At 44.3% G+C, this 27738-nt stretch overlaps 1 long non-coding RNA gene across 1 annotated transcript; it reads right to left on the reverse strand.

The window, feature by feature from the left end:
* Positions 1-4430: 4430 nt before the first annotated feature.
* Positions 4431-10496, reverse strand: LOC149917621 (uncharacterized). The gene is made up of 3 exons (XR_016467943.1): positions 10375-10496; positions 10025-10262; positions 4431-9799 (listed from the first exon to the last, which is right to left on the reverse strand). It is a non-coding gene; the product is annotated as an uncharacterized LOC149917621 (long non-coding RNA).
* Between the last annotated feature and the right edge of the window lie 17242 nt (positions 10497-27738).

Consider the following 27738-nt stretch of genomic DNA (forward strand, 5'->3'; position numbering starts at 1 on the left):
AAGAATTAGGTGCCTTGAACAGGAGAAATACATCTGAGCATAGATCAAGATGAAGATACTTGGCCTAAAGGTATTATCATTTGGAAAATAAAAATAGAAAGGAAACTAGAAAACAGCACATGTAAGAGGCACAAAAGAAAATGTAATCAGGAAACTAAGGCAGTAGGAAGGTTTTCAGTAAATAATTCTTGCTTTGCACTGATTTATTTTCCAGTGGTGAGCATGGAGCTCAGAAAGCAACGATGGGTGTCCCTGGGCCAGGTGTGTCCCTGGGCCTCACTAAATCATCTGTGGTGAGAGAATGAGAGGCTCAGTGATGGAGGGAAGGGGGAGAAGAGGAGGGGTGAGAAGTGCAGATGGCCACAGTGATGGTACCACTGCATGGCTTAGCATGAAACAGGGTTGAGGCTCTGGTGCAAGGTCCCATCCAAGCACCTTCCTCCTTGATGAGCTCCAACCAAACAAAACCAATTGAGGTGCTCTCAGCTGTCGTTCTTAGGCACCGTTTCTCATTTCTCCTCCCTCCTGAAAAATGGCTGGCCATGAAGTTCACCATTTCTTTCCTACTTTGCAGCTGTCGTTGCTGCTCATCGAAGTTTTGCAGTCTGCCAGAGCGAAAGAAAGATGATGGATCTTTTGCAAGGAGAGGGGGAAAAAAAAAAAAAAATCCCTAACCCATAAATAAATAGTGAAGGAAGTATAAAAGACAAAGCTTTCTCAAAGCAATGGCTTGCAGCTAAGTATTTTGCATCACCTCTACTGACCAGACAGGTTATCCGGAGTCGTCCCAGCCCTAGCGATGACATTTAACATGACATGTACACGAGATGTATCAGTTAGGTCACTGTGCTAAAGCACAATCACCACCCCTTCCTCCTCCTGCCCCCTGCGCCCCTCAGGGAATACAAAAGTTCAGGGTCTTTAAAGTTGAATTCCCCGCACAAGAGTTCAGCACCTTTCAACCTTTTCAGACCTATTACAGGAAGAAAACCGGGTGGAAGGAGTGCAGGGAGGGAGGAGTGGGGTCAGGGGTTATTTTATGGACAGGTTTAGAAGCCTGAGAGAAAAAGAGACTTGTTGCATTGGTCAGAAAGGAGGTAAATGTCACTAGATTGGTTCACGACCAGGGCCAGAGGCACAGTGCAGGCTCCTTCTAAAAGCCTTATAAATACATCTTTAATTCTACAGTAATCCCTGTATAATTAAGAGATAAAGCCGACAGAGAGGGCTGTTTCACCACAGGATACCAGCACAGTGGTTTAAAATTAAAAGCAAAGAGTTTAGGAAGAAAAAAGAATAATGCAGAGTGATCTGTCAGTCACAATTGAGTCATATCAACTGATTCACACTTGCAGACATGCTCAGGGATCATATGAGTACTGGTCTGGCACGGAATGACAACTTGGGATGGGGAGGTGTTAGCTGGGTTTCAAACAAACTCATGTGCACTATTTGATCAGTTACTCTGACCAGAGCACACAGCAGGAGGATTAACCACCCATGAGGTTCAGTTCTCCATTCTAAATCCTTTGGTATTCATATTTCCACCCTGTTGCTTTCTTTCCCCTCACATTTTTACAAAGCTCCGCTCATTTCAGAGGAAAGTAACAAAACAATCAGTGTATTAAGGGTATAGTAGGTTAAGGGTATAGTAGTACAGTATTCCAGATGTGGCCTCAGCAGGGCAGAGTAGAGGGGGAGGATCACTTCCCTCAACCTGCTGGCCATGCTCTTTTTAGAGGACTCCAGGGTCCTATTGGCCTTCCTAGCCATAAGAGCATACTACTAGCTCCACTACGACACCCAGATCCTTCTCTGCAGAGCTAATCCCCATCAGCTCAGCCACTAATCATGCACCCATCATCACCCTGCCCACTATACCTGACCTGGACAGGCTTGAGAGGTGCACCCATGCCAACCTCATGGAGTTCAACAAGGCCATTTGCAAGGTCCTGCACCTGGGTTAGAGCAATCCCAAACACAGATACAGGTTGGGTGGAGAATGGCCTGAGAGCAGGCCTGAGGAGGAGGATTTGGGAGTGTAGGTTGATGACAGATTCAACATGAGCTGCAGTGTGCACTTGCAGCCCAGTAGGCCAACAGTATCTTGAAATGCATCAAGAGAAGTGTGACTAGCAGGTCAAGGGTGGCCATTCTGCTCCTCTACTCTGCTCTGAGATCCTCCTTGAGCACTGCATCCAGTTCTGGAGCCCCCAACACAAGAAGGACATGGAGCTGTTGGAGCATGTCCAGAGGAGAGCCATGAAGATTATCAGAGGACCAGAGCACCTCCTCTATAGGGACAGACTGAAAGAGATGGGACTCTTCAGCCTGGAGAAGTGAAGGCTCCAAAAAGACCTTATAGTGCCCTTCCAGTACCTGATGGGGCCTGCAGGAAAGTTGGGGAGGGACTTCTTATAAGAGCAGGTAACAACAGGACAAGGGGAAGTGTTTTTAAACTGGAAGAGGGTAGATTTAGACAGGATACTAGGAAGAAACTCTTTACTGTGAGGGTGGTGAGACACTGGAACAGGTTGCCTAATGAGGCATTCAAGGCCAGGCTGGATGGGGCTCTGAGCAGCCTGGTCTAGAAGGAGGTATCCCTGCCTACAGCAGGGGGTTGGAATTGGGTGATCTTAAAGGTCCCTTCCAACCCAAACCATTCTATGATTCTATGATTCAAACCATGCCCCCACAAATGGACATTGCCCCTCAGAGAGACTGCCATTTCACTAGCATCTCAACCTAATAGTTTCCCTGCAGTGTCTGGCTGCATCCCAATTTGCAATATTGTTATTTATGATCTATTCTTCTAATTGCATGCCCCACAGCTGGATATACTACAATAAGGGCCAACCTGGCCATTTCAAACAGCCTTTAGCCTCGAGGCAAGCTTAGATCCTGGGGTTCATGGAACAGAACTGGAGAACACATCGTGACATTATAGCACCATAGCAGCATCAGTGGAACATTTTGGAATGTGAATATCTGCATATCTCCTTGCAGCTCAGAGCTCATGTCCAACCAACAAAATGTTTTAGAGGGAAACACCTTCAAATTTGGCAAAAGTTGAAAATGCCTTAAAAAATCTGTGATGGCTCATCTGTAGTTCAGTATTTAATAGTGACAACTGGTCATATCTGGCCTCATTTGTAGGCAATTGAAAATGAATTAAAGTATTTCATCCCAAATGAAAATCAGAGAAGCATCCATAGGTATGTCTACTTGTACCCATTGGATATAAAAGGAAAAGTAAGTTGACTGACTTGACATGAAGTTTTTTGACATCTCAAGCTGGCTAATATGGTTTGTTAGGATATTTCCAGGAACAAGAAATGTGCCTTATAAGACATTTGTTAATTTGTGTCTTTACCCCACAGTTTTTCATACTCCATCCCAGATGTCTTTTCACACAGCACGTTTCCCATGGAAACAAAGTGCAAACTATTTCTTCTCCTTACTTGCAGAAAGTCTTGGAGAAAAGGGCCATATGGACGTAAAAACAACGTGTAAATCTAAGCATGACCTTTCAGTGAAACTCTTATCATACTCTGTTCTAAAAATGGACACCACTTTGTCTGGATGTGACTTCTTGGGTAACAACCCTTTGTCATTTCCTACTTCATCTTCAACTTCTACACAGTGGAAAAGATCTGTGTTAATCATGTTACCTCTGACGTCTTATATTTCTGCATCTATTGTTGCTTCTGACAGCTGCCCATGCCTGAAATCTAGCCCTACTTCATTTGAGATCATGAACAGTTTTTCTCCATGAGCTCCTCAGCAGTGAGAATCCAGCCTTGGGTTCCCAAAGCCACTAAAGCTTTTGGAAGGACTTTTGCTGACCAGGACTTTTGCAGCACATTGGGAGCTCCCGTGTTGCATTAAGGAATAGCAGTAGTGGAAGAAAAAAATAACGTGTTTTTCTCCCAGCCCCCTGCCTCACCTTGTCCCAACCCATCTGCCAAATATAAAAGAGCATTCGTAATCTAATTAATCTAACCATTGCCTGTCACGGCTGGAAGGCAATTTTGAAAGACTATCGCCTTGTGTTTTACTTAGCTGGAAAGTTAATCTCCTCAAAGCAAAGGGACTTCCCACTCCCTCAAGCCCCACAACCCTTAATCTTTCTTCTTAACCAGTTGCTGGTGAATGTGCCTCTGTAGCTGGATGTAAGAATGTGTAAGAGGAGGCATCCCCTCCTCCTCTACCGCCATACAAAAGAAGACTTGTGAGAGGGGATGCTATTCAAGAGACACTTCTCCCAGTGATCAGAATCACAGCTCCCCAGCATCACTTTGTGGTTAACCAATTAACCTATCTCTCCCATTGCCCAGCTCATTTTTTTTTTCTCTCACTCTTTTTTTTCTTTTTCTTTTTGGTTAAGATTAAAAGATCTCACACATTTGGAAAGAAGAAAGAGCCCCCAGTCCATCTCCACATTGTCAATTATAAGCAAAGGTCTAGGAAGGGGGAGAGGCAGGTTGCACACTGTTATTGACTTAAGCACTTTGGAAAGGTCATCTTCAAGGTCTGGTCCTTCCCTTTCCCACTCCACGCTCACCTGGGCCCATTAGGGAGGAATTTCTGGGCCCTTCAGTATTTCATTTTGGGCCCACTGGCACTTCTGAGGAGTAATAGAGAAGGAGGAGGTGGGATGTGGGGAGCGGAGGGAAAAATGAAGACAGGTGAGGGGAAAGAAAAGTCATTGAGAGACTTCAAAGTGGAACAAAGACCCATCCAGATGTGAATAATTGCTAGGTCAGCACGTTAATCACAGGCAAGGGCTGCAGTGCGAACCATCCCTGGTCACTTCACAGGGGCAAAGAAGGGAGAGGGGGGGGGGGACACAGGGAGAGATATAGAAGTAAGGCTTTGTGACAGCAAAGAGCAAGCCTGAGAAATACATTTTCCAGGTGATTATGTGAATAATGAGCCAACCTCTGCTTTATTAAGGGCACACCAGGGCTGTAATTGCAGCCGAGCAGCAGTGCACACACAGCCTACCGCCCTACAGGAGCTCCATCTCACCATCCGACAGAGGATTTCCTGCATTGCCCACCACAATATCTGGACTTTCAAATCTCAGCATGGCAGGAGGGAATGGTGAGGGTTTTGTCCTGTGTCTTTGAGGTAAATTATGACTCTAGCCAACAGCTTCTAACCAAGGGTTGGGAAGATGCTGGCTTATCTCCTTTGCCTCTTTTTGTTGTTTTGTTTTTCCAGTCCTGTGTTCTCATGCCACAGCACCAGCTGTGTTTATCTTGGTAACGTCCTTCTTCTAAATAAGGCCACGAGGTTCCACTGAAGGCAGACAAAACCCCTTCCCACGTGGCTTTTTGCTGTGTAAATAAACATCTGGCAGTTACACAGCTGGAGGTGTTGCTGATATCTGCATATTCAGTGATATAAAGGAAGTTTCGTATTGCAAGTTCATGAGCTGCAGTACTATTACAGGGCAGTTACCAGTGTCTCTTCTTTTCTATGCCCACTTCTAAACTGAGGATTCTTAATCACAGAATCACAGAATGGCCAGGGTTGGAAGGGACCTCAAGGATCATGAAACTGCAACCCCTCTGCCACATGCAGGGCCACCAACCTCCTCATTTAATACTAGATCGAAATTCTTATCTTTAATCCTATATTCTCAATGTAATGTCAGAGTCCCTTCCATAATTACATGACATGACTCATCTGGGATTTTTGTTTGGCCCCACAGATGTTTGTTTTTGGTGAGGTATTTTCATTTGGTAGAGTATTTTGGGTAGGTAGGGTTGTAGTCCTGCTGTGTGGCATGGGGTTGGTGTAACCAAGGACAGAAGAAGGAAAATGTTACACCATCCAGGACTCAGGAAGCTCCTGCAGATTTCTCCTGATGGTGAAGCATCCCTTCAGGTTGTGAAATGACATTTCTTCATCAGTCAGTCCCCTTTCATTAACCACTTCTAACTCCTGTGCCAGCACCTGCCATTCCCGCTTTTGGACGTAGTCATTCCACTGTGAAACACTTCTAAAACACAACTTGCTCCAGCTGTGACTTCAACATTGGCACAAAAGCTTAAAGCAGACAAGGAAAATGGGGTTTCCCCCCCCATCAGAGAATCATAGAATCATGAATGTTGGAAAAGACAGTTAAGATCATTTAGTCCAACCATTGCAACTGGATTCTTGACTTGCAACCCAACATGAGTAGTTTGCACCAGAGACCTCCCAGACTGTGTCTCACCTGCCCAAGGACCACAGTGCAGAGCTCAGACACAAAACCAAACAAGAGAGGTGTTTGCATTTATAAGGAATGTGGCAAAGACTCTGTCCTGAGACTCTTCTTGAAATAATTCTCCTTTAATATTGTTAGTGAGATACTGTGAGATACTCAAGGGTCTACAAAGGCAGCCCCTTGTACTAAGGGACATGGGTTAGTTGGGAAATATTGATGGTAGGTGGATGGTTGGGCTGGATGATCTTGGAGGTCTTTTCCAACCTCGGTGATTCTATGATTCTGTGACACTGGGGAGCTACAAGGGCTGGAGAGGAGAATGACAAGGAGAGAGAGAAGCTACTTGTCTAAAACTTATTTCCTGATGAAGCATATGCATAAGGAGCTAAACATCTAATTTGGGGCACTAACGTTAGAAAAGATGTAAACAAACTGGAAGAGGTTCAGAGTAGAGAGAGGAAAATGCTAAGGTGCTTAAGAAAAAATTGACTGAGGAATCTTAGACGGATGGTGAAACTCAGAAGGTTAGACAAGCATCTGTCCAGAATATCTGGACTTTGGATGAAAGGCAGCTATTGTTAAGAAGCCTTTCTCCCATTAAGATTTGATGGATCTCAGTCGTATGGCTTCTGTGTCCAAGAGGTTCATAAAATCTCCACAGGACAAGAAAGAATATGATACCAGTGCAAGTCAACAGTTCATAATTATGTCCTATTAAAAAGTAAATGCTAGAAGCGTACAAGACCTCAAATTCCAAGGTCATAAGGCCTCAGGTCTCTGAAGGTTAAGGTCTGAAGCAGCACTGCAGCCCCCACATGAGGACAAGGGTAGCAAAGAAGCTGTACTTTCAGGCTCGCAGATTAGTGATGAAGGAGCACCAAGGCTATTTTTCTCACACAGATTTTCCTGTCTTCTTTGCAAAGCCTCTCCTACTGCCAGAACATAGTTTCTTCCCCATCCGTCTCACCACTGGGTTAATTGTAAAGAGTGCTTCATCAGATGCACCAGAGAATTCAATAAGCTCTGCTCTGCAGCTGAGCCTGAAGAGATGGTTCTGTGCCAGTCATTGCTTAAAGGCACTATTTGACTTTGGCACCACCACTGCCTCATAAATACCTACTTGGCCTCTGCCTCATAAACATCTCATAAACAACTGTTTGGCTTGGTGTGGATCTTCCAATTAATGCTTATATCCATGTTAGAGAGAAAGCTGTTTGCATAAGTAATCCTGAAGCAAAATTTGCCTTCTTAGCAAAAAATAAAAATTAAAAAAAAAAAAGAAGTGATTCCTTGGCTGTACCCACTGATTTGCTGCACGTGCATAAAGGGACCCTGGTGTTACCAGCTCTGCACATGGAATAACCCAAGGGAGAATGCTCTGCTGCTATAACCTAAACCTTGATTTCTCGAGTTAAGGGATATATTTCACTTTCCATGACTAGGATGATGTGTGGTTTCCAGCTACTTGAGAACAGTGCAATTGTACTGAGCTAAACAAGTCTGATATTGAAGCTCACACAAACCAGCCAAGGGCGAGCAGCAGGGATGGGGTTTGTCTCAGCTCACTTCAGGTGTGAGATACCCATGCAAATCCTCTTGGTGTCAAGAGAGAGAAATAAGCACCATTAGAGAGCAGTTTATCTGATTTATTTTAGATGAATAGGCTTGGGCAGAGAAATGCATGGCAAGGCAGTGTAGAATGAGCAGTAGAGATCTGGAAATGGGGAATCAGGGATTGCAGCACTAAGGGGACAGAGTGAGAAAGCTCAGGATCTATTGCACTACAGCAGAGTTGTTCAATCAGGAGATAAATTTAGACTCCATGACTTTTTTCGGTGTTTTCTTTGAGCAAACCTCAGCTACCTGAATTGTACGATTTTAACAGCTTCATTAAAAACAGTCAAGCTGCTTCCTATTGTGGTTGAAAAGAAAGAGATTTAAATGTGATCTCAGACCCCCAGAGATCCCAAGGGAAGTGGAATTGGATGAGAATATGCAGTTCCTTCCTAAGAAGAGGATCGTGCTGTTTGGCCTCATGACCAAAGCTCAGCCCTTGGCCTATACACAAATGCAGAATTCATGCTCTTGGACTAAACTTAGCACAATGGAGACTTTGTTTCATTAAGAATTGAGATACTACTCTAAAACAAAGGTTAAAAGGACAACATAAATGCACTCCCTCCTACGGTTCATGGACATCTTAGCCAATGGTGGTGCCTTCATCCACCACTTTCTTGTTCACTTGAACAGCAGTATCAGCAATTCATTTCTCATCCTTGGGTTTCCAAAAGTTTAGAGAAGTGAGCATCGGATGAGGAAATGGAGCACAGAGCTGAAAATAATGTCCCTGCTATCTGCCATATATTTCTTTCAAGGAGATAGTTTAGTGAAACCCAAGGGAAATGAGAGCTTTGGTTGGGCACATTGAGGCCAACAGTGAAGCAAAAAGCAAATTAAATGCTATAATCATATTTAATGGGCTGGAAGCATCTGTCCCATCCCTCTGTAATGTATGGCCCACCTACAAGATAAACACTTTCTGGGACCAAGAAGTGAGTTGCTTCTTCAGCTCCAGTGATCTGTTTTGCAGTATGGAGATTCTGGGATTGTAGTCTTCTGTCATTCCTGTTCTTCTCAGAAAGGGTCACCCAAATGCACAGTAAACCAATATGCTCTTATGTCTTAGAAACCATCTCAGATGGGATGCAGAAGCTTCAGTTCTGCTGTGTATGGGGCTCGCCATCAGAAGGAGAAAAAATGGATAAAGGGAAAGAGAGTTCACTGGTAAAGACCAGTCAATGTAAGGAAGCATCTCATTCCAACCTGTGTGTCTATTTCTTCTTGTTCTAAAGAAAAGTCAAGGAAGAGCTCAGAAAAAGAATGACAAATAAATTGAATACTTCTGCATTTTCTCTTTGCCTCCCCAGCCAAATAGCCAGTGGTATGGGCAGTGTTGACCTGACAGTAAGAAAAAAGAACTATACAAAAAAAATCTGAATATTCAACAAGTATCTCTTACTTCTTTACCTACATAATCCAGACATAGCATTGTGATATGTTTTTTCTGTTCCTCTTGGAGTTCTAAATCTTTCTGGAATGTTCTCATCAGTCATTGAGCTACTGCAACCCAGCAAGAAAAGGGGTTTTCATGTTTCTCACCATCAGAGTGGAAATATGATTCATTGTGATGAGTCCATGCAATGAGTTGCCCCTCTCAGAGGATTTATGCTTCTGTGACATTGCTTTGTCTACTAATCATATCCTTCCTTAGAGTAAGCTGTGCTGCAGTTCAAGTCTCTAGGAGACTTCAACCATCCTCATAAACGGGGTGAAGGAAAACATGGAAGTATTGGGGCTTTTTATTTCCAAGTGGGATGAATATTTTGTGAACAGCTGTCTTGGAGCAGCACAAGTTTTAAAGTTTGACAGTTCATGGCTCAGCAGTTCTTATCCTCTATTTTCACACACTGGTACAAAGTTAATTTGGGGCTTAATGGCTCCTTCCTTTTCTCTTCTCACAGGTTGGGCAGAACTCCATGAGAAACTCACTTGGACGCATCATTCCCTTGGGGCAGTGCTCAGCTAAAATGAACGTAAGAAGTAACCCTTGACTTACAGCTTGATCAAAACAGAGGAAATAGAGCTAAAACCTTGTTGCCCACCATCATCCCAAAGAGGTTCAGTCTTTACCTCCATCAGAGATTCTTTTCCCAGCCTGGAAGGGGCAAAGTTGGCCATTTGACATATCCTGCTAATCCTGAGAAGTGCAAATGTCCACTTAGACAAGAAATATGTTTAAGATCTTACCAGGGCAGTGGCTGTTGTTCAAAGATGAGAGATGAGATTGAGACGAGGATATTGCTGATTGGAATCAGTCAGCATTTTGAGTCTGTGATCACGTGGCAGCAATATTTAATTACTCTTGTGCTTTGCAGGAAGACTTTGCACTTCTTTGGGCTTTTTCCACAAAAGATTTTAGAGCACTGTTAGCCCTGGACAGAGACTTTCACGGGCATTGGGTTGAAAGTGGGGAAAGCTGTTCCCACTATATAGAAGAAAATATAATGCTCTGGTAACACAGAATGTCTTGGCCCCAACCTTGTACCTCTAGAGAGCAATATTCATCTTGATCATTAAAAGCACCAGGCTTGTCATACCTTCTTTTATCAACTTCTTACTACATCTAGTGGAAGGAAACACCTTTCATTGAGAGAAAATACCCTATATCCTATAATTCTGCATTAAAGTTGGGATCTAAGTTAGGACTTCATCTCCATTATAAAATACTTAGTCTCATCTGGTATTCCAGGAGACAGCTGACTCAAGACGCCCTTTGGATCCCTCAGCAAGTCTTCGTGTCTCACCTGGTCCCCACTAGGTCCACCATTGTGAGGTCTCTGGTAGGCCAGGTGCCATGGCTACCAACATTCTCTGGCTGTCATAGCTACCTGATGCATCTCAGAGGGTTCTGAGTTCATCTCCAATGACTCTGTTTGTTCCCATAGCAATCAGTGGGAAAAGAGTCCCACCTGAAGAGGATGCATTGAACCATTCTCCAAAGACACTGGCCCATCTCCACTGGCTGTGGAAACAACCTGAGTGATCAGCATAGATAAAAAGCCTAAATTTCATGCAGCTAAAGTCAGAGGAACCCACTCCCACCATTTAGAGATATCTACCTTCAGGAGAGGCAGCTGACTGGGTTAGGACTCTAACCACCAGCGTCTTGTTCTTGTTTCTGCTGTAAACTTGCTCTGGGGTATTTGCATGCTCCTTCATGCTCTCCTTCCCCAAGGGCAGCAACACATCCTTTGTTGTCTTCTCTGTTCAGATTGGGAGCTCTCTGGGGCAGAGACTCTCCTTTTGTGCACGTCTGTTGAGCATCTAACACCACAGGACTCGATCATGACTGGGGTTGTAACTCAGAGAGTAAATAATAATAATATGCATTAGCTGCTAAGTAGGAGAATTAGGGGTTAGCTTATATGTAAGCACCATGCATGGTGTAATGATATCCTCGTGCTAAATGCAACTGGATCCTTCCATTATTAAAGCAGCAGGCAAACTGATGTTTGATCTACGGGGCTAATTCTAGTTTTTGGAGACATCAAACAGCTGCTTTTCTTTTTTCTTGGCAAATGCGCATGTTCTAAGCAAATCTGAAATTACCAGGTTCACAAGTTGAGTTTCATGCAGAGAAATGTTTACTTTGATGCCAGAGAACCTGGCTCCTTTCCATTTACAGTAAATGAGGAAGAAAATTGATTTGCAGCAGCAGGAGGGGTGTCAAACCTTTATTGCTGTTCGGGACATGTATGCACTGCTAACCAGGAAGATAATTAACCTAAATTAACCTTCTGCCTTAAGATGAGTCATAGTTTGGGGAAGGGGGGAGGTGGGAAGCGGGGGTGGAGAGGGTGTAGGGAGGAGTATATAGTGCTATAGAGCTGCATGGACATGTCCCGTGCATTTCCAAGCAAGGATGATGGGCATGTGTAGCAACTGATTAGATTTAAATGGAAATTTTGGACAGGCATTTTTACCTTATGAAAGTGAAGAAAAGAAGCTTGTGGTTTAAATTAGGTCTGGACTGCGTAGGAGCTGTGCCTGTAAAGTGGGGAAGGAAAATGTATTTTCAGGTCCTGCTGACAGCTGCTGAATTAGCCCATCCAGAAGAGGCAAGCTGTAGTTCATGACTCCGACCAGGCATTAACACCGAGCAGCCTTCAGTAAGGATGAAACACTGTGATTTCTGTTTGAAAAGTGGCCTTGTACTTTGCATCAGCCAACTGCATTAGTTGTATCGTGAATGAAAAGGTCACCCATTTCCTAAAGCAATGGTGCCTTGCAGACGTGGACATCCCGTGACGTGGTCTGATGGGTAGAGCAGCCAAAGAGGATTTGTGATGGCTCATCATAGGGTTGGTCCTATAGCTGGGAAAACAGGAGGAAGACCACCTCCGTGCCTCTCTTTTACCCACTTGTATAATGAGAATTATAGAATCATAGAACCGTTGAGTTTGGAAAAGACCACTAAGATCATCAACCCAAGGTCAATAAGGGAGAGAGTTGAGAGAGGGCAACTGCCACTCATGGGCCATTTTCTCTGGGTTGTGTGCATGAGGTTGTTCCCAAGCTGAACCTGTCTGCAGTCATCACCTATCCCAAAGCTGTTCTGTATTTGCTCCAGGCTCCTCCAGGAGGAGCAGCAGGTGGGGCCAAAATGTCCTTCATCTAGGTCCAGACCATGCACACAGTTTGGGCCATGCCAGAGGACAAGATAAACATTACTCACACTTTCTTCATGAGGTTCTAATCAGAATTAGAGGACAAGACCAACACTGGATTATTATATATTTTTTTTCCTTTGGGATTTAGGTGTCCTTTGGCACTGCTCCTGTAGGAAATCAAAGTCATGGACTGTACTTGGAAAAGCCTGTAGTGCAGCGACAGGATTCTCTAAGCTGGCAGAAGGCTGTCCTTGGCTCTGCTGGGTTCTTGGCTTGTGCCCATTGCTAAGCACACCCCAACACGTGCCCTCAGATACAGCCCACTTTCACCAGGCTCCATCTCTATTCCCACCTCCCAACTGCAAATGCAACCTTCACTTTGATGCAGCAGTGCAGAGCTCACCCCGAGTTAATCCTCATTCCCAGCAACCTCTTCCCAGCCCAAAGGAATGCCTCCACTTTGTAGGTAACATCCAGGATGCTGGGGAGGAAGCATCCAGTTTGGTGCCTTTTCTCTACCACCTATGGAGCAGGAGAAGTAAAGACAGTGAGACAACACAGTTTTGATTCATCCAAGAAGGTTCTGTGTTTGAAATTATGCAAAAAGAAATCAGGGAGGGAGGGAACCTCTCAAATAATCTTGATTTTGGGGGGTTTGGGTTGGTTTTTTTTGTGTTTGTTTGTTTGTTTTTAACAAACTGGGAAAATAGTGAACCAAAACAAGTGGTACTGTGTACCACCCTCAACCTGCCAACTCTGACACCGGTAGCAAGGAAGACTGGTGTGGGAGCTCATGCATTCTGCATCTCTGGCTCTAGCTGCCTGGACAGATGTAGCCAAAAGGGCTGATGGTCCACAGGCCACTCTCCATGATTTTAAAGCACGTAAGTCAAGCCCTCCTTTTCTACCAAGCATTTTCAAGCTCGTTGGCCACTTTCAGCAGCAGGTTCACAGACCCAGCGAGGTTGGTCACTGGTGGATCTGTGCAGGATCTGCAAGTGATGGTCTGAACTCACTTTCTGAGCCCCAGACCCGGTCCTGTTCCTCCTCCAAAGACAAACACACTCAGGATTTCTTTTGAAGTCTGAATGTCTGTTCCTGGGCCAATAAAGTTCGGCATTTTCCCAGCAAGAAGGTAAAGGTGGTGAAAGGTGCTAGCATCTCCCTGTGAACTGCAATTAGCAGCTTGGTGAAGGGGGAAAGTGTTGGCAGAACAAGGGGAGGCAATGGCTGTCTCACCTCCCTTGAGATGGGCCAGATGGGCTGGGCACCAGACCAACACCAGGGCTGGAAGCAGTCTGGTAATGCAGCCCTGGGGTGGTGCTAAAGGGAGGCTGAGGGGTTTCCTTATGTCGTATCTCATCCTGCCAGTGACACTTGATGAGGGTTATAGGACCAACTGGGAATAGGACCTGCATCCAGAGACTCCAGCAAGGGAGCTATTCATCTGCCTTAGCAAATGGAGACATCGTAATTTTCTGCAGCCTTGTGAGCTGTGTTTTACATGAGAATGGCCATATAACCAGATCCAGGCCCATCTCACCTGATCTCCAGCTACTAAGGAGGAAAAGCAGTAAGATCTGTAGTTTTATGGCCTTCTTGAGTTGTCCATTGTCTCAGAATGATGTGGATGTGGAGTGAAACAGCTCTGCTTCAGGAAAAGAGGATGGGAGAGTGCTATATATATGGAGAGAACTGTGGCTGCTGTAAGAAAAAAAAACATGCAGATGTTGCTCTGTCAATGGTATTCCAGGTAGTTTCAACAGCAAGTCATGTATCTCTTCAGACAAGAGGAAAGGAGGATAGAAAACTGCATAACACAGGCTGTGGTGTGTAAGCCTCCAAAAGAGTTATTACTGGAGGTTTTGGTAGTGATAATTTTGGTATAGACGTGGTGGAGCCCCTAAAGCATTCCTTCCATCTCATCCCACCTTTCGATGAAGTCCATGTCAAGCCAACAGGACAACCCAAGGGCATTCACCAAATCAGATTTAGCCTCTCCACATGATCCTGCCTTTTTGTCAGGATCTCCTACGAGTGCCAACTGGCCATTCTCTATGCTTTTAATCCGGCTGTAGAAGCAACCAAACTCAGTATTGCTCTAGCTGATCAAGCTCTCTGCACTCAACACTATCATGCCTATATATAGAATCCCTTGTATCACCTTATTAGCTGGGAAGCATCTCTTTTTTTCAGGACTTCCATGGACCAAATATGCATGAAATCTGGGGTTTGCACATCTGTTTCTATCAACAGACAGTTCACTTGTACAAACACATCCAGTCTAAGGGCAAGGCGAATCCTTTTCAATAATAAGCCACTAAAAGACAGGCTCATAGGTTGAGGACTGGCCAGCAGCCAATGAGGTTTGCAAAACAGTGGAATCTAATAAAAATAATTGAAATATTTAAAAGCAGTTACTTCATTTTATAAAGAAGCACCTGCAATGATTACCCAAAACATTTGCAGGTGGAAAAGGGCTGAGCACGTCATTGGTGTTAATATCATTTTTGCTCAGAGGGCAAATTAGACATTGTAATTGTGAAGAATCATTGGAGCTATTTCAATAATGGGATGACTCTGATAATGAGGATGATTCCTTTAGATCCCCTCTAGTGTGTTAGCCTGCAAAGCCAAGGCTTGGCTGTATTAAAAAACCTAACATCAAGGTGAAAGAAGTTCTCTGCAGCCAGGCACCACCTATCAAGGATTATCCACCTGCTTCAGCCTGTTAATGTCTTGAGAAGACAGAGAGTAATTCACCTAAAACCCCTACAGCCAATCCCTCAGCTGATATAATTCAGCCTGTTTCCACCGACTTCTGTAGGAAGCTGCTATTTCTTGCCAGCTGAGCATGTGGCTATTTGGATGTTAGTTCAGGTGCTGATTCATCACCTCCCATTGCCTGGCTGGATCCCAGAGCACTAAGGCATAGCTTCAAAGCACAGCAACGCTAGGTAGAACCTTACGTGCCATTCAGCAAGAAAGCAACAACGTATGTCCACATCTTCATCTCCTAATGGAGCTACAGATTGTCCTCCAGCCTCAGTATCAGCCTGTGACCAGATGCATTGAAAGAAGAATCACAAATTCTCTTTAAAAGTAGGTGTGTTTAAACATCCACACAGGATCCCCATGCTACTGTATTCCCAGGTGGATATGGACGCCCTTCAGGACCTGATCCACAGCCCACTAAAGTCCATGGAAAGAAACCCTGTATTCAACAAAATTTTAATCACTCATTATTAAAAATGATTTCAAGAGATGAGAATTAATAGAATTGATCCTCTGATTGTGTTTCACATAGGCATCAGAAAAAAAACAAAATATGAAATAAAGCCATCTTGGGCTAGGGAGTCCCCTGGGCTTCTTTTATAGGCTGTGGAGATCTGGTTGCTACTGTCAGTGGATGTACAGTTTATCTCATCCTGCAGCAGACAAGCTAAACCCCATCCTTCGTTCCCACTGACTTTAAGGACTTGAAGAATTTTGGAGGGATTCGTTGTCCCATAGGGAACATCACAAACATGAATTGAAGAAACATGTAGATGTGGCACTGAGGGACATGGTTTAGTGGGCGTGGAGGTGATGGATGGATGGTTGGACTTGGTGATCTTAGTGGTCTTTTCCAATCTGAATGATTCTATGATTCTATGTTCTCTCAGAACCATAGGCTGCCATCTGAGTGAAAAAGTTGGATGTGCTATTTCCCTTGAGCCTTGGTGCCCATGGATGGGTACCGATGGGTAATGAAGATGGGCATCCAGCCAGCTTTTGTGTGGTTACTCTCCCTCCAAACTTTTCCAAAGATCTGTAGATTCCTCCCAAAATACTGTATGGCAAAACATGACAAGGTTCTCAAACAGAAGAATTGTCCTTAACATAACGTACAGAACTGAGCATTACATGAGACAAGAGCTAAAAGACACAGCTCCTACATTGGATAGCTTTCATGTAACTAAATCTGGAAGATGTCTCCGAGCTAACCTCATTCATTTCTCTTTATGGTCTGTGGGGATCTTACCAGCAAAATCATCAGTGGCATGGGATTTAATCGCTCTATCATAAAGCAGATATCTAAAATAGAACAGATGACTCACTAGATCAGCCAGGGCTAGAAATAAAGCATACATTTTTTGCCTGGAGTTGAATTAATTTACTAGCTAATGAGATAAATCAAGGCCATTCTTTTATTCTAAAAAATGACATTTTGACTTGGTGCTTAAATCTCATCCCTGGAATCACTGGATGGGGTCTTCTGGATTGTGTGATGCCAGGGATCGGGCCAGATGATTATTTGTGTTGTTACCTCCCAGTTTTAGGACTCTGGGGGCTCACACTTCTATTCTTATGGTTCAGAGCGTGCAGTTGTCAAAACCACGGCAACCACAGGCCACTGACTTTGCAACGACTATTCAAGACAAATGCCTTGCTAGGTTAGTTCTACATTTTTAGGCTATCAGACTGTGGATATGAGAGGAGACAGATGTTGTCCAGCTACTGTAGGAATTGCTGTGTCTGAACACTTGCCTTCGTAAGCAGACGCAGCACTACCCAGGAGCCTATTCTCAGGAGACATCTAATTCCACAGAGTCAGCAAGCTGAGGCTTTTGGAGGAGCTTCGGATAACATCTAGTGCCTCTCGCCTTGCAGAGCCATGCCTAGTCCCCTCCATAACCTTCTGAAGCCTGCTGCTTCTGCAGCACCAAGGGGTATTGGACCAGGTTCACAAACCTGAAAGCACCATTAAGAGAAAATACTACCAATATCAGCATTCTTTACTCACTTACACCTACTTTGCATTTTAAATACCAGTAAATGACTGCCCAAGGGAACAGAGAATCAGACCCATCAGTGTAGGTATATTTCAGCAAACCAGACCCCAGGAATTTTGGAAGTTTACCAGCATTAAGGATTATTAATGTATATTGAAAAATAGCTGGAAATCCACCCAGCATTGTTAAAGAATCATTTAATTATTATTAACTGAGTCACAGAGGCCAAGCAGGGAAGTTTATGAAACTGATACACTGAGTAACCACAGACTCTAGACAAGGAGTTTGCTATGTACCACAGCCCGTAATTAAGGCTGTAGCCCAAGGACTCAGCCTGCTGCATTCTGCAAGTGCCCTCTGCTGGGCTCTGGTCCCAGCTGGGATCAGACCTTCAGCATCCAGCCTGCAAACTTCTCCTCTGACAGGCTGTGTGCACCACAGCATCCTTCCAGCATGGCTTCCAGCCCATTACAACAGTCACTTCCAATTAGATTTCTCAGTGAGAGCAATTATTAAAAGAAAAAAACAACTCAAAACTAATAAGTTACACCCCATGTCACCACAGCTTGGTTAGACTTGAAACATGGGTGCAGCTCTGACGAGCTCATTGCCCTTTCCTATCCCATTCCCACCAGCTCGCCTTGGTGACTGGGAAATGTCCATCTTCACCAGTTAGCTCATGATGACTAAAGCAGGTGGGGCATGCACGGTGAGGAGATATGAGTGAGAGAAATGAGTGCAATTAAATAAGAGAGCTTTCAACACCCAGCTCTCAGGGCCTTATTTAACTAATTAAATAAGCCACGCTTTCCCTGCAGTGTTTCCAGTGCCCTCATGAGGAGTCTCAAGGTCAAATTTGCTGCTGATCATTCACGACGCTGAGCCATAAGAGCCCAGTTAGAAAGCACTGGGGTTCCCTGGATGGAAACTACCTGGAGGGGGACCAGAGTGCTGGGGAGCTCACCAGGTCACTTTCAAATATCCATGAGAACACCCTGCCCTAAATCACCTGAATATCTCATTTTCTCACCTCTTGATGCACATATGCCATGTAGCAGTGCCCTTGATCTCAAAGCAGCTCACCAAGGATTACATGTATTTTTCCAGCCACCACCAACTGATCCTGTGTGAGATGCTCTCGGTGCTTTTTTGTTCCATTCATCTTTTCCAGGTCCTTTTTCTATTTTGGCCAACAGGTTTGTCTCTTGTTAGGTTGATATGTGGGACCTAGCACAGCAAGGCCTCTAGGCAGTGCTTATAACGCAAACAGAAAGATAAGAGTGAGCCTGGCCTCTCTCTCAAGGCTATGGGCAGCAGAAGTGTGTTTGCCTCTTATCTGGAGTCTCGGGGGATTGGCCCAACATATTGACATAAACTTCTGCCAATATCGGTTTACACTAAGAAAAACAGGTTATAAAATGTGTTGGCTCAGAAGCAAGATCAGAGTCCTGGTAAGGCATCACTCTGTAGGGCTGGTAACCTCCAGCAAGAAGGGAGAGGAAGGGACTGTGCAAGGCACATTGGTCGTTTCCAGTGAAGAGGGGACCTGGGCAGGAGATGTAACTCAGCCAAGCCAATGAGTGTGGGAGTGCTGGGGATGCATCCATGCTGGGCTCAGGGTCTTCAGAGAAACACGTAAAGCAATTTTTGGATATTGAAATCGAGGGGGAAGAGATATATGTCAGGCAAAACAGTCGCAAAGCAAGAACTGCCCTTTCACATTAAGAAATGTCACAAAAAAATAAGACTGTGTTGCTTTACTGAGTCAGACCAGCAATTGGTGTAGCTCAGCATCTTTTCTGTGACCACAGTGACAGCAGATGCTCTGCAAGGAGGCCACTTTCTGCAGTCAAATCCCTCATTAAAATACGAGAGAACTTCTAAACAAAAGATGGGAGTCATTTCCAGACTCAGTCACCAGCATGCAGGATGGCCCCATGTGCATTATGTGTCTGGGTCCCTACTGCAGTTGTCTCACATCAAGTGAGATGTCCTCAGGCTGTGGCTGTGAAGGCACTGCAGTCCCCGCAGATGACAGCAATCCCACGAGGCACCAGGTATCCACCATGCAAGCAATTCAGCTGGGACCCTGTACAAGTAGATGCTGAAGATCCCATGCAATTCCTCCATGTGTCTGGTTGTCCAGATTGCTCTGTAAGCTCCACTGACAGGATCTCCATAGTTCATCTGGAAATCCAAAGCACTAGGTTTGTATGGCATAAGCATCTAAATGTAGACCATAGAATCACAGAAGAGTTGATGTTGGGAAAGACCTTTCAGATCATCAAGTCCAATCATCCGCCTTACTACCATGTTCACCACTAAGCCATATCCCTAAGCACCAGAGCAGTATTTTTCTTAAATACCTCCATGGACGGCGACTTTACCACCTGGGCAACTCAGATACCTGAATCTGATGTTGAAGTCTAACTAGGAAACACATTTTAACTAGAAGAGGAAATTTTGAAATTAAGCCAAAAATTTTTTTTTCAAGTATTCTTTTCTTTACCACCTTTAAATGAGGAGATTAGGGGGAAAAAAAAAAAAAAAAGTAAATTGAATTAAAAAATCATAGGCTTATAGGATGATAAGCCCTACAAAGGTAGGCTGAGGGATCTGGGCTTGTTCAGCCTGAAGAAGAAAGGGCTGTAGGGTGACCTCGTTGAAGCCTTCCAGTACCTAAAGGGAGCCTACAAACAGGAGGGGAGTCAACTCTTTGAAAGGGTAGATGACAGCAGGACAAGGGGAAATGGTTTTAAGTTGAGGGAGGGAAGCTTGAGGTTGGATGTCAGGGGGAAGTTCTGAACTATGAGAGTGGTGAGGTGCCCAGCTTCCCAGAGAGGCTGTGGATGCCCCATCCATCCCTGGAGGTGTTCAAGGCCAGATTGGATGGGGCTCCGGGCAGCCTGGTCTAATGTTAAATGTGGAAGTTGGCAGCCCTGCAGTGATCCTTGAGGATCCTTCCAACCCAAGCCATCCTATGATTCTATGATCCAAGTGGTCAAGTAGTAGTAGCTTCAACAAGAGAGACTCTGCATGTGTCAATAGGTGAACTATTCAAAAGTGTTTCCACTTATTGATTTAAAACCTGCAAACCTTATGAACAAAGGAAGAGACCATACTATTTTTTTCTCTAAGCTAGATTAAAAAGGAAAATAAAAGCAGGAGTTTAAGATAAGGAATAAAAAACATGTGTGTTGTTGTACTAAAATAAAACTAGTGTAATGCATGGAGAAAAAAAAAATATGTTTTTGTTACAGCTAGAACTCAAAAGTGGAGAAAATCAATAAGGGAAATAAAGGACTTCAAGAAATATTTGTAGTCAGCAAAGCTGAAGAGAAGGTGTTTTTCCTGTACGCAGAACAAAAGAAATCCTGATGAGAGCATTAATTTGTTCCTCTGGGGGAATGGCAGAGCCATGGGTAATAACTGAGAAAAGCCACGTGTGTTCAATAAATACTTCAGTTCTGCATTTTGGGTAAAAGCTGCACCAGCTACTTCTACCACACTGCTGATGATCACGTTTGCAGCTCTAACCATAAGCAAGGGAGATGGTAATCAGCATCTCCCACAGCTAGCCATTAATAAATCTGCAGATTCAGATCATTTACAGCCAGGAGCTTTTAAAGAGCTGGCCAAGAAGGGACTGGAGCCTCTTCAAAATTCTTTTAACCCTAGGGAAGTTCTAGAGGATCAGAGGAAAATGTTCTGCTAGAGCTTTAAGTGTGGTTACAGGACACCACGGGTTCTAGGCTGTCAGCCTGCCATTAATCTCAGAAAAAAAAATAATGGAATAGCTAATATGAGATTTGTTTATTATGGAATCAAAGCAAGGTAATATAATTGCTGCCAATCAACTTGGGTTTATGAAAAATAGATCTTGTCAAATTAATTTGATGTATTTTCTGATAACAGCACAAGCGTGGTTAATAAGGGGAAGAGTGCTGATGTAATTTTACTTAGCTTTTCCTCAAGGCAATTGCCTGGGTACTGTATGATATTTTGATTAAGGAGCTCGAGTACCAAATATGGCACACATTAAAGAGATTAAAAACTGGCTAACGTAGGTCTCAAAGCGTAACACTAAACAAGGGATCATCGCCAGATGGGTGCACTCCTGGTCAGGTCCCACAGGGAACAGTACCTCACTGCTCATTTTAACATTTTCTCTAAAGTATGAGCAAAAATAATAATAATAATAATTGCTGGTGACTGGTGACAGCACAATGTCTACAGGGTTAGCATATAATAAAGAGGCTGAGGTCAATGATATGGAGGAAAAAGGTTCACTGAGTAAGCTAGGTGCAAATGGACAGCCAGCAGCTGGGGTCAAATGTAGGGGTAGATGTGCAGAAGCAAAGAATTTTACCATGTTCATGTGAAACAGCAGTGTTGGAAAAAAACAGGCATTACAGCAGGCAACGTGGCTGGCTTGCAGTAGGGTTTTGTTGCTAAAAGGTCTAGTGATCTTCAGTGGATGCTCTTGCTGGGCAGGATCAAAGCAGGCTACCAGAGCTCTTTGTGGAAGATAAATCAAATGACCCAATTCTCTCCTCCAAGGGAAAAAAGGACACAGACTGACCGGGTCCTCCTGCTGTCCAAGACAGGCCAATAATGGGTGCAGGTGAAACTCCCCCTACAAGCTCTTCAACCCAGGCTACAAAGAGGGCATTTCTTCTTTTCTGGGAGACATAATCCCAAAAAGGATGTTGTTCAGTTGAAAAGGAGTTGCAGAAGATTTCTGAAAATAGAGGCAAGGTTGGAAGCCCTTACAGCAAGGAGTTTGGTTCATCAACTCAGTGTACAGGAGGACGATAGTTAAGTTGAGCAAAGCTCATGAGTACGAATCTGTGGAATGAAACTTCAATAATAGAGAGCTATTTAGCCTATCATGCAAATGTACAAGATGATTTGAATGTCGTAAATCAACCCTAGTCATAATTCAACACCAAACGTGGCGTATACTTTAATACTGAAGTTTACTGTCTGATGGAATAACTTAGCAGAGACTACGACAATTCACATAACGTAGATTTTAAAAGGAAAGCCAAATGTTTTATTTAAACATATTTTCCAGTTTAAGCTGTAACTTATTCAGTGTTCTGCCCTGCTTGTCTTACACAGGAGGCCTGGGAGAGTAACCACAGTCCTTCTCTCTGGCCTTTTAAACTCTGTCTCTAAACTGAGGCAGAGGATGGGGAGGAAGCCTGTCCTCTGAGGACCATGAAGCATTATTACCTGAGTCACCCCCAGTCCAATTAGACATCCATGCAGCCACCATAAGTGGGAATTTGTCATGACTTGACAGGAGACTTAATTATTTCTGTGAAGACTGCAATTTTCATGTTGGAGTCCTCCCATTCTTTCTGTCAATTGAAGGTTTTTGTCATATTCTTCCCATTTCTTGCCTACTCCTTACAGAACATGAGTGTATACACACTTACTCCATTGTACCTGTCCACTTCCAGTGGAACCAGCTATGTCTTCTTAACACATCACAGATGGGCAGATTTGGTCATGCATGTCTGTTGAGAAAGAGTCACCTGCCACTTGCCTCCCTGTTTTGTCTGCCACTAAGTCTTAGACTGGTTTTTAGGCCCGTGTAGAGTTATGTAGAGTTCCTGGCAGAGAGTTGGACATCTTTATGTGTTGAATAGGAATTGAATCAACTGAATAGGAAGATGCCATCCACTTCAGCCCCTCCTGGACATCACGGAATTATAGGATGGCTTGGGTTGGAAGGGATCTCAAAAATCAGCCCCCCTGCTGAGGTCAGGTTGTCAACCACTGAATCAGGCACCAGATCAGGCTTCCCAGTGCCCAGTCCAACCCAGCCTTGAACAGAACGGGGCATCCATCAGTAGAGGGAAGGCAGACTGACATGATGATGTGCACCTAAAACAAGAATAGCCCACAGTGCTTCTTGTTGGATACCAGGAACATCTCCAACACATCAGGATTACCCCATGCATGTGACGAAGCCCGAGGAGCAGCACTGCCCCACGGCCATTCCTCACCCCACGACCCCACACACCAAACACAGCCAGTCTGGGGTTGAGGTGGGGCACAGAAGGGGCTGTGAGGTGGTGGCTGCTCCTCAGCAGGCCCCGACTCTTCTTGAGGAATGCCTAATGAAATCTGCTCCGGAAAGCTATTTATATAGATATTTATCATGCAGATATCATGCAGAGTAATCAGCTCCGAAGCCAACACTATAATCTCTTCACATGTCAGAGCAGTGCACGAATTGTTCCAGGGGGAAGTCAGGGAAAGGGAAATCAGAGCCAAGCCCCACTCTCAGCCATCGCAGCGCTAAGCCACAGAGGGTTTGGTGAAGCCAATTAAGCTGCACAAATGCCTGTAAATCAGTCTCAAATCAAATAAAGCAGAATGCATCGCTTACACTCTGCAGTTTCTACCACCCACTGCTATGAGGATCATAGCCTTCTGGGATTCTCACAGCATAAAACTGTTCCCCCTTCTCCTATCACTATCAGACCATGTAAAAAGTTGGTCCCCATCTTTTTATAAGAGCCATAGAATCTGATTCACATAGTCATTTGAAGTGGAAGAGGTCCTTAATGGCCATCTGGTCCAACTCCTCTGCAATGCACAGTGACACCCACAGCTCCATCAGGTGCTCGGAGCCACATCCCCCTGACCTTAGGGCATCCACCATCTCTCTGGGCTAAGCTGTGCCAGTGCTTCATCATCACCCTTATTGAAAAAAGAGTGCATTTCATGCTATTTATAGAGAAACAGGTACACAGAATTTAGGCAGATACACATATGCTACATATACATACCATTTTTAGTTGTGTGCACATATGCATATTGTATCTAGCATGATGTGCTGTATGTGCACACATGAGGTTCTTATTTCTTCACTTACTTGTATGCAGAAGTGTGTGCACAACTGATACCCAACTTGAACCTCCCCTGGCACAACTTAAGGCCTCTCTATCTGTCTCTGTTACCTGGGAGAAGAGACCCCCCATCCCACTACAGTTTCCTTTCAGACAGCTGTAGAAGGTAACACTGCATCATCGCTGGCCATGAGCTGCAGTTTAGTGTGGTCACAAAAGGAATAAGCAGGGAAATGGAGTCGATGGGGACGGTAATCATGAACGTATTTCAGAAAAAGGTTCACTTTTCAGAAGGATCTACCTGACTTAGTGCCCTGAACTCTGTTTCTAAAACTGACGATGGCAGTCAGTCAGGGACATTCTTATAGAGGATAACTGGGTCATGTGAGAAGGCACTGGGGTTAGGGAGCCAAGAGATGAGGAGAAGGGCTCACCACATTATTTTGTATAGGGTCTTCATTCCTACCCTCAGCATTCAACATCAGGAAATGCTGGCTATGGCTGGGGAAGGCTGAGAAGGAAAATACATTTTTCTAGGAGTTGCAAGACATGGCCACATCAAGTGATCATGAGGTCATCACATCTTGTGATGTTATGGTCACATCCCACCAAACTCTCATCACCTTACCGAGGAGAGAAGCATCACACCATCATGGAAGGCAAATTGGTTCCTTCAGGCCCAAACCAGCTGTTGAGCTGGTGAGGGAGGACAAAGGCTGTTTAGCATGGTCGATGCTAAGGGCATAGACTGTTTTTCTACGGTTGTTGCCTAGCACCATTTCTCACCTTCATGCTGGGCCACACTGGGATACCTCCCCTATTCCCCTTCTAGCTGACGGCTCTTTGAAGGGGCTGAGCCCAGGGTTTATCTCTGGGATTTTTCTAATGAGCTCTTAAACCTTCTATCAATGACACATTCCATCAGTGGATCAAGGCACCTAAATAAAATTGACATAAGGCAGGGCCTTTTAATTATCCAATTATTTTGTTTCAAGCAGCAGCTGGTAAAAAGTAAAAAGACTTAGTGTTCTTCTTTCGTCTCTCTTGACATAAAATCAAGGATCAAAGCGCCTTAATTTTTGGCCTCTGATTTTTCTTTCCTTGATTTAAACACGCCTGTTATGAGTTCAGCAGCCTTCCTGCCCCTTTGCTCATTTAGCAGTGATTACTGAGTGGTGAAGCTCCAAAGCCTCAGAGTTTGCTGTCATGAGATGACATGGTGCTGGCAGTGTGCAGAATAGGCCATTGCCCCATTGCCAGAACAATTCTCTATCTAAAGAGTAGAACAGTGAAGATTTGCTGATGGGGAACTAACATAACAGAGACTGAGTCCTTTGTGCAGCATCATATAAGAAATATTTTGAAGACCTGAGCACATTGTCACCTTCACAGAGCAACCTGCAGATCCAGCTTGAGAACCCCTTGGGTTTATTCACCACTAAGAATGGACTTGTGTGTTCTCATCCCATGTTTGGACCCCGTTTGCACCAAACTTCACTTAGAGCTGTGGAGAGACACTTCACCCCAATGAGCAATTAGGGTTACCCCAGCTCTGACTTGCAACCAAAGAGGACTGTCCCTCTGTAGGGGGTGGTGATTCTGGGCTTTCATAGGGTAAAAGAGATTGAGTTCTACTCTAGCGTAGCAAAAAAACCCCACCACATTACCCTGGTTTCCTTGTTTCCCCCTCTCAAACCTGGACCGATGTCAGCATCGGATCCTGCGTGCACTGGCACATCCCTGGGTCAACAGCTGTGTTAATGAAGATGTTTATGGATGAGATCCAGCAGACGGAAACACTGTGAGAGAGGAGGTTCTCTTTGGAAAGCTCTACCAGCCAAACAATCCTAGCAGCCCCTACTGATGGAGGTACCTCCTGAATGACCAAACAAGTGCTTGGGTTGATGTTACGTACTCCCAGCTCCTCCAGTGACAGTAGATGTCATCAGATGAAGACATTTTCATCTCTCTCTTGCAAGACTGATACAAAAAAAAGGGATTTACAGACACAGCCCTAACAACCTAGCAAGGTTCTTAAATTGACATGAGCTTTATGCAGATAAACACGATCTGAAATTCTTATTGTCACTCAGGTCAGCCATGTTAGAGCACCTGCTCTTATTTCATTTTCTCTCATCCAGTCCTCTCAAACCCATACAAAAACATCTCTCCTGGAAGACATTGCAAATTCCAGGTTTCCAACCATCAGGAAAATCGTCCTGCTCCTTCCCTAGTTGCAGCTCCAAAAAGAATGACATAGATGCCAACCATCCTTTTGTCACTAGCATGGAGTTCATGTTAGATTTCTAATCAATTCTCACAACGTGATGCTTCATGAGATCCTGTAAACATGTGATGGGTACTAAATCAGTTCATTTGATCTGTGTCTGGACACTAATGCTTCATGGAGTCATGTGAAGCCATGAATGGCTCCATGCTAATTTTAGGAGGAGGCTTTGGTTAGGATGTTGGTTAACACATGTTAATTAGAAAGTCTCATGCTGGAAAGCCCAAGGAAGCATTTGGTTATTCTCTCAGTTGTGAAACATGATGTCTAGAGGAGCTAGAAAGCAAACATCATGTCCATCAGCAACTATGCATTCTGCTATTGATGTCACAAAGATGAAGCCATTGCCTCAACCAGCACTTCTTCCTTCTTCTGTCAATCAGTTTGGCTCCTTCTACAACAAAGGGCAATCCCTTCTGCTTCAGGCTGTTTCATTATGCACTGTAGAAAGGTATTTTGAGGCCCCTGAACCCTAGTCAAAATGTATGTCAAAACTGGTGTCCACATGTACAATATAAATAGAGTTAGCCACTTGACCACCTTAACCTCACCAAGAACACAAGTGTAACCATGATGCTGTCTTATCTTCATTGTCAAAAATGGGTCCCCTTGAGGCAGATTAAAAGTTCTGCTAGGAGACAAAGAGCTTGGGAACGGTCCAAACCTCTTAACTTTGAACATCTACACAACAACAAGGTGGCAACTTCTTTGATGTGTCTTCAAGGAATCACAGAACCGTCTGAGTTGGAAGGGACCTTGAGAAGTCAGCTAGTCCGACTCCCCTGCAGTGAACAGGGACACCCACAGCTCCAGCAGTGCTCACAGCCCCATCCTCTGACCTTGAGTGTCTCCTGGGATGAGGCACCACTACCTCTCAGCAGCCTGTGCTGGTGCCTCACTAACTTATGGTAAAAAAAACTTTTCCTTATGACCAATATAAATCTCTCCTCTTTTAGTTTGAAACCATTTCCCCTCGTCGTATCACAACAGTCCTGGCTAAAGAGCGGTTTTCTGGGTTGTCCTTTCTACCCTTCTTATAAACAAATGTGACATTGCCTCTTTCCCAGTCATCAGACTTCAACCTGACCGCCAGGACTTTTCAAATATCACTGAGATTGACTTGGTGACCACAACAGCCAACTCCCTCAGGAATTTGATGGACTTCAGTTCAAACCAAGGAAGACAAGATTCCTCTCTTCATTTTCTGAGCAGCTGCCTCTGCTGGCTTTGGGTTTCCCAAAAGTCTCATGGTATTTAGCAGGGAAATGACCAGAGAAGAATGGAAGCTCAAATAGGAATGAGGTTCCTGTGCCTCTACAGCTGCATCCCCAACTCAAAGACAGGATTTTGGTCACTGCAGGAA

This window comes from Phasianus colchicus, chromosome 6, assembly GCF_987193195.1.
Source record: "Phasianus colchicus chromosome 6, bPhaCol1.hap1.1, whole genome shotgun sequence".
Classification (NCBI taxonomy): Eukaryota; Metazoa; Chordata; class Aves; order Galliformes; family Phasianidae; genus Phasianus; species Phasianus colchicus.